Source organism: Phoxinus phoxinus, assembly GCF_949152265.1.
Source record: "Phoxinus phoxinus genome assembly, chromosome: 9".
Taxonomy (NCBI): Eukaryota; Metazoa; Chordata; class Actinopteri; order Cypriniformes; family Leuciscidae; genus Phoxinus; species Phoxinus phoxinus.
The window spans coordinates 37,049,704-37,056,781 of NC_136884.1; the positions used below are offsets into that span (position 1 = coordinate 37,049,704).

Here is a 7,078-nt window from a genome sequence, read left to right on the forward strand (position 1 = left end):
GCATTACCGAATACCGGCACATGTCTAGTCTAGATGCACGTTCATGCAGTTGTTGTTTCGTTCAAACATTATGGATCATGGCAAGCAGACTTTGGGACAAAAGGAGAATTAAAACGAGGATCAATATCAGCGTGGCGTTTTCGAGATGCCGAGAGCTAGCGTCCGCGACTAACTTCTACTTGACAGAGATGTCACTCTTGTATGTACTTTATTAGACAGGGGAGCAAATGTACATAAAACTAATCAATGTTATATAGCTCAACATGATGAAATGTTAGAATATGATCAGTATGTTATTCTAATGTTGATCTAGCTTACTGCTAGTCTCATACAGACAAACTAACACATAGAATAACATTATAACTTTAACACACTCAAATGCAGCTTAGTGTGATATTGTAAACCAGGGATAGGCAACGCCGGTCCTGGAGCAATCAATGTTTTCAGGATTACTAGATAGATACAGTTGAGTTGTTATCAGGGCTGAAGCTAAACTCCTCTAGGACAGTGGCCCTCCAGGATCGAAGTTGCCTATCCCTGGTGTAGACCAAGTGAAACGTTACCTCACAAGTTTAATTCGTCACATAAACTGACCTGTGTGAGTAGTAATTCAGCACTTGTGGGTAGTTCGGTAGAATTAAATGTCCTTATTCCTTTATATCCACGGGACTCGTGTGTGTGGCGCTGATATGTCTCTTCTTAGCAAGTGTGTGGCGCTGATATGTCTCTTAGCAATCGCGCCCTGCTTCATATCACTGCTTCTCATCCATAAACATTATTAGATCCATCAGAAGTTCCATAATTCCGCAGGAAATTTTGCGTCATCAACCTATGCCTTTGTTATTGTAAGAGGTCAGCGCCCCCTAGCGGCAAAAAACAAACAAAAACATACATATTGTATCTTTAATACAAGTCTCAGATTATAATATAGTTTGACACAGAATGTTTCTGTGGACAGACTGAATTATGATTAATATACTCTCACATGATCTAAATGAATGATTTGAAATAAAGTTTGTGAGATGAATGTGTTTTTATGAAGAGAGAATTGAGATACCGTCTGTTTTGAGAGACATATGAGGCTTGAGAAAGCTGTGTTGATCAAATCTGCTAAAATTACTGTAAAAGAGCAAATATTGCGAGTTTTGTTTGCAATCTAAAAGGTTATACACAATGTGTCTGTCAATGCTGTTTGATAAGTCTAGATCAATGTGAATGGATTCATGACACTGTTAAATCTATATATGTCAGTATATTATGAAGTAGTATTTACTAACCATGAATAATGACGGTGAAGATGTTTCTTGTTCCTCCGCTGAACTTGAACTGTCTTGAAGTGATGTTGCTTTGAAACTCCTTTCAGTTCTGCGTTTGCATAAAGGACTGTGAGAACTTTGGAACTTAAACCGATTAAACCAGAACTTTTTCAGAAAACTAGTAGAAATTTAATTTTTCAAAAGGACTTGAGACACAAACGTGAAACTATGTGGGCAATTACTGTCTGCCATCAAGACACAAAGACTGTAGTTAAAAGTTGGAACGTCTTTTTTCTTCAATAGGATGTGCACTGATAACCTATTTTCACTGAAGCGTTTCCTGTCTAGGGCATGGTGTGAGAGATGTTTTTCTCACCATGGTATAGATCTTCAACTAAATGAACATAACAGGAAACAGCAGAGCGAGGTATCAGTGATGCACATAAAGCCACTGGGTGAGACTGTCCTTCTCTGCAGAAAACTGTCTATATGCAGGCCCAGATTAAGATTTCAGAGGCCCCTGGGCACATTCTCCTGGCCCAAACACACACACACACACACACACACACACACACACACACACACACAATCAAGGTTTTATCTAGGAATTATAGGGTGATTTACACTGACATCAACACCTGTAGATAGTCTCCATCATACAGGATTTTACACCACATAATTGCAACAATGCTTTCCTGGACCAGCAGTAACAATATCAAGACATTTCACTGCATAGTTTAACTCACGCACCAAAACACACACCTGTTAATGTTTCCTGTCTGTCTCTCTCATCCTCGCCGGTCTCCAGGGGCTGCCTCTCTTTGTCACACACACACACACACACACACACACACACACACACACACACACACACACACACACACACACACACACACACACACCAAGACCAAGCTGCACTATCTGCCATTTTAGGTCTTTAGACAGCTCAGAGCAAGACACACAGCAAGCAACTGAGGCAGTTGATGAGGTGGGGACCCGTCTAAACCCCAGCAACTGATGCCCGTTGTACGTGTTCATCCGTGACAGCCACAGCATGCCTGGACACTTGTTCCACTCCTGCCCGAAGAAACGAAGGGTCTGACCACGGGCCGAAGCTTTGGTAACAAATGGAGAAAATGTAAAAACACACTCTTCTTCACTTCTGAAACAAACGCAACATTTTGGAAGATCTGCTAGGATCATACCACTATTCTTTCTGAAAATTTTCTTCAGCATTTTTGTAGCCAAAGGAGGTTTTATGAATCAGAAAAAATCATCAGTCATAACGGCCGCCTCATATGCCGAGTCACGTTTACACTCACTCATATATCTAGCTACACATTGTGAAAAAGAGTTTTTAAACTGTTCAAGCAACATCAACTTTTACTTTTTCTTACTTAGTATTTTTGTCTTGTTTCCAGTCCAATTATCAAGAAATTCTTAAATCAAAATGCGTTTACTAGATGAGTAAGATACCATAAGATATTATGTCTTGTTTTCTGGGGGGAAAAATTCAAATTAAGTGAGTTTTTGACTAAAACTAGTAAAATGATCTGCCAGCGGGGTAAGGAAAATAATCTTGTTTCCGTTTGAATTAAGAATTAAAAATAAAGACCAGTAACCAGGTGCACGCTCACGCCAACAAACCCTAAGCTTTATAGAGGCGGACATCGTTCACTTGATGAGGTCGTAGCAGGAGGAACCCGTCACATTTCTCATTTTCTTCCTGAACAAGTGTGCACCCGAGTCCGTGTTGCTTTCACATTCACATGAATCCCAGTTCAAGTGCAACCGAACTCAGACCACCTCCTTCAGTCAGGGTGTTTTCACACTGGGCCGTTTGCTGTGGTCCGAGCCCGAATGCGACTGCGCGTGGAATCAGGGCAACAAATGAATGGAAATCCACTGTCTCCTCAAAAGAGTCCGTTTGCAAGCAGCAGAAGGCCACCTTATTTAATAAAATATCACGCTTGGCATTGAACTTTCAGCTTTATAATTTTACAGGTATTATTTATGCTCTAACAGCAACATTACACACTAGCTAAAGTACAAAAAATGGGATCACGAAGAACAGGACCTTTAATTAATACTTTTCTCAGTACACATTACTTTTATAATTATCATATAATGATTGAATAACAATTTTACCAGTGTTTTCCTTCTTCTGTGTTCAGTTGCTCTTGGTAATTCAGAAACATTTATTGACATATAGTTTTTGTAACCAGATCGGGCTGAATTCTGAAAAGGAAGAGATTGGCAAAAGATTGGTTTTATATCCTGGATGCAAAATAAAGCATTGTTGGAATTCTTAAGAGAAATGGCATGCACATCCAATAATAAATAATAATTAGGATTTGTTGCAGATATGGCTGCCTTCAAACAGTACAGGAAAATTAAATGCATAACACCGCAATTAAAAATAAAAATCATTATTACCTCTCTTTTTTTCTGTACCCAGCTTCTTAATGAAGCGATGTTCTGTCGTTTTTGGAATCTCATTATCTTGTGAATTGAGGTAAGATTTGTATTTCTTCATTTCTGTCACTTCAGTGCCCAAGGGTATTTTACCTACGCAATACTTTAAAAAAAAAAGAAGAAAAAAAAAAGAAATCTAATATACTGTATATTTCGCAGTGCATTCATTTAGACCAATCAGAGCCAAGTTCCGAGTGTGATTTATGTATTTTAGCCTGTAGGTGGAGTCGTGAGAAGGGATACTATTTAATCTGTGATGGCGTTCTCTGTTCGCCTCTCTCACCGCCTCTCTACAGGTATATTTTACTTAAACTTCGGATTTTTTTTTTAGTAACAGGTAGTAGTGCTTTGTAACGCTATAACCTTAACTGAAAAAATAAAAATAACTAACAGTCATAGCGTTGTAACCTTCTTAACCGTGAATATACGGGGTGGCATACAATTTTAAACCTTTCTCAAGCTTGATGGGGCTTTGCTTGTTTTTTTGCAAAAACAATGAACATCATTAACGCTGATCTCCGGGAGATCTTGGAGACAGCGAGTGTAGTAAGTAGCCATTACTATAACCAGAAACGACAGAGTTGTACTAAGTAGAACGTGGAAGTAGTTGTGCACAAAGAACAGACATTCCTCCTCTTCCAAGGTTGAGTTTAACCCTCTGAGGTCGGCAAACGCGCGGGCGCGTTTTGCTCGTTTTTTTTTTACATAGCAGCAAAATAGACCTAAAAATACTCTGTCAGTTTTGGTCATACAGCCTTAAGAAATATGAAAAAATAAGCTGTTAAATGTCTACTTTTTTATGTGTCACTTAAAATCGAAATAAAACATTGTGCTTTTGTAAAATAAAGAAAGTAAACAGGGAGTGCTTTCTGCCTCTCCGTCTCCGTGAACTTTTTTTCTGAAGCACGTCTCTAAACTCAAACAAAACTCAGCGAATACTATTCACTCAGACATGAGCTATATATCTATATAATCATTTAAGTGTGTAGTTTTAAATTATCTAATTCAAAACTAAAAGAAATATTCTCTGTTTATGTAATCTATATAAAAAGAGCGAGAGATCAGCCGTTCTCATTATCGTTCTGGCATCTCATTACTCTGCTAATGTGACACGCCCATGGAGAGCACGCGCGCTATTCAAACGCAGATTATCTGGAGCAACACATGCAAACCAGTCAACGCCCACAACAGCTGGAAAACACACTCGCTGTGAGGAATAATAATATCGTGATAATCCTGGAAATTTTACCTCAAACGTGCTGGAGTCCCTGCTGGAAAAACCAGCATAGACCAGCATAATTTCCATGCTGGTCTATGCTGGTTTATGCTGGTCTATGCTGGTTTGGTGCTGGTTTAGCTGGTGGACTAATGCTAGGTGATGCTGGTCAACCAGCATGGTCTTGCTGGTGATGCTGGTCAACAAGCATGGTCTTGCTGGTGATGCTGGTCAACAAGCATGGTCTCATTAATGATGTTGGTCTACCAGCATGGTCTTTGTTTGTTTTATTTTAGCTCATTATTTTGTACACATTTATTCAGCCAGTACTTACAATGGCCATTTAATAAGTTACTTGTTTATTTCTACGTTTAAATTACTGAAATAGGAGACAATTAAATATCAATTCAGCTAGTTAAGGTAAAGGTGTTCTTTATGGGCAGTACATTAATATATTGTAAAAACTTGGCCTGCAATACAACACATACCACTATATTAATTTCCATACAAATGCATTACAACAAATAAACTTAAACTAAACTAAAGATTCTTGAACATTAACATCTGTTTGAAATAAGTTTTATTGCAACAGAATATTTGCACGTTACATTCACATTTATAGGAATTACTTGATACCATTGCTACCATGACAATATATACAGTGCATTCAGTATTCACATTAATAAATGATCATGCTTCATCTCACTTGATGCTTAATGTGTGAGATGAATACATGCCTCTTTAACCATTTACATGTTCTAGCTTTTGTGGCAATATGGCCTGTAACAGTCAGTTAACAAACATTGTATGAATATTTTTACTAAGGCTATAGCTTTTGCTGGTATAAACTAGTCCTTTATGCACCATCCTCCTGTGCACTACCATTTCCTCTGGTGCATGTTTTTCTGCAGAAATGAAGGCTCTTTTTTCTTCATCAGTTGTCTCTGTCACTCTGCCACTATCCAGAACAGTTGTGTCTTGACATTTTGTGAAACTCTTTACTGTTCGGTCATATGTCATTTCCAAACAGAACTCCTTAACTTGCTCACTAACTGCATACCTTGTGGTAAAGAGTGGTATTGCTCTGTGCAACAGGAATTTGTTCACAATCTGCAGAGCTACACACTTAGTTCCATGCACCAGTTTCAACAGACCTTTGCATTTTCAAACACAAATGCTGAGTGTGCCCAGAGTGGCCCCCACAATTTCACAGATTTTGCTATGCGAGTTAGCAAGTGTACATTAAATGTCATAGATGCCTCGCCATACAGCAACTGAAACCTTGCCACAAACTCGTCTTGGAAGGTAATGTTCTCATTCAGAAGTAGAAATACTGCTGATACCAGAAGGCCTAGGTGCTTCACACGTCACTTCCTGAACGCGTTGTTTGTGTTTGAGCTCCATCGATTTGATTCATAATCCGTGATTTCTCTCTTTAAACTCACTTACAACGAACATTTTCTACTTTTCCTCACTGAGAAGCACTGCTGCTCAAAATCTCATAGTTACAACGCGGACTGTTGAGTAGACGCGTCTCAAACCGATTGACCCAATACCGGTCCGTTACACCTGTGGGTCACGGCTGAGCGCGTCTTCTTTACACTCACAAACTAACATTTTCTCGCCTATCGTGCGTCTACATCACACCCGTACCATTAAAAAGACAGATTATATCCAAGATTTCAGTCATAAATTAGCATTAATATTGATAGCATCACTGGTAGCGTCGTTGCTAACTTACTGTCCATCTGTTTAAATGGCGAATATATCAAATGTATGTTGTCTACCTTTTGGTGCAGGTGAGGACACATTCGAGCTGCACGCGGTGCAGTCTGAGCTGGAAGCTGTAGAGAAGCAGATCCGCAACCTTTTAGAGAGACAAGCCAAGATAAGAGACCGGCGTTTAGCTCTTGAAACATCTTGCGTCGATGCACACAAATCAGTTAATAATCCGCAGACTCCGATTTCGTCCACGCCGTGCGTCTCTCAGCATTGGTCCCGTGCGCCAAGGCGGTTCTCACAAGTTTCATACACCCCGGCTCCGAGGCGCCGTCACGAAGCTTGGGTTGTTTCGCAGCGGAAGACGCGAAGAATCTCTCCGCCCCTCCCGGTTTTCGAGATTTCCACTCAG

General features: G+C 39.6%; 1 protein-coding gene across 3 annotated transcripts in view; it reads right to left on the reverse strand.

Moving 5' to 3' along the window:
• The window catches only part of LOC307004126 (NACHT, LRR and PYD domains-containing protein 12-like), a 49,275-nt gene extending 47,671 nt beyond the window's left edge, over positions 1-1,604 (reverse strand). The window contains exons 1-2 of one of the 3 annotated variants that reach the window (XM_079623077.1): positions 1,278-1,604; positions 585-863 (exon numbers count right to left, since the gene is read on the reverse strand). The gene's annotated coding sequence lies outside the window, so the exon portion shown is untranslated. The remainder of the gene's footprint in view (positions 1-584; positions 864-1,277) is intronic. The other 2 variants (XM_079623079.1, XM_079623078.1) reach the window with 2 other exon arrangements.
• Positions 1,605-7,078: the final 5,474 nt, after the last annotated feature.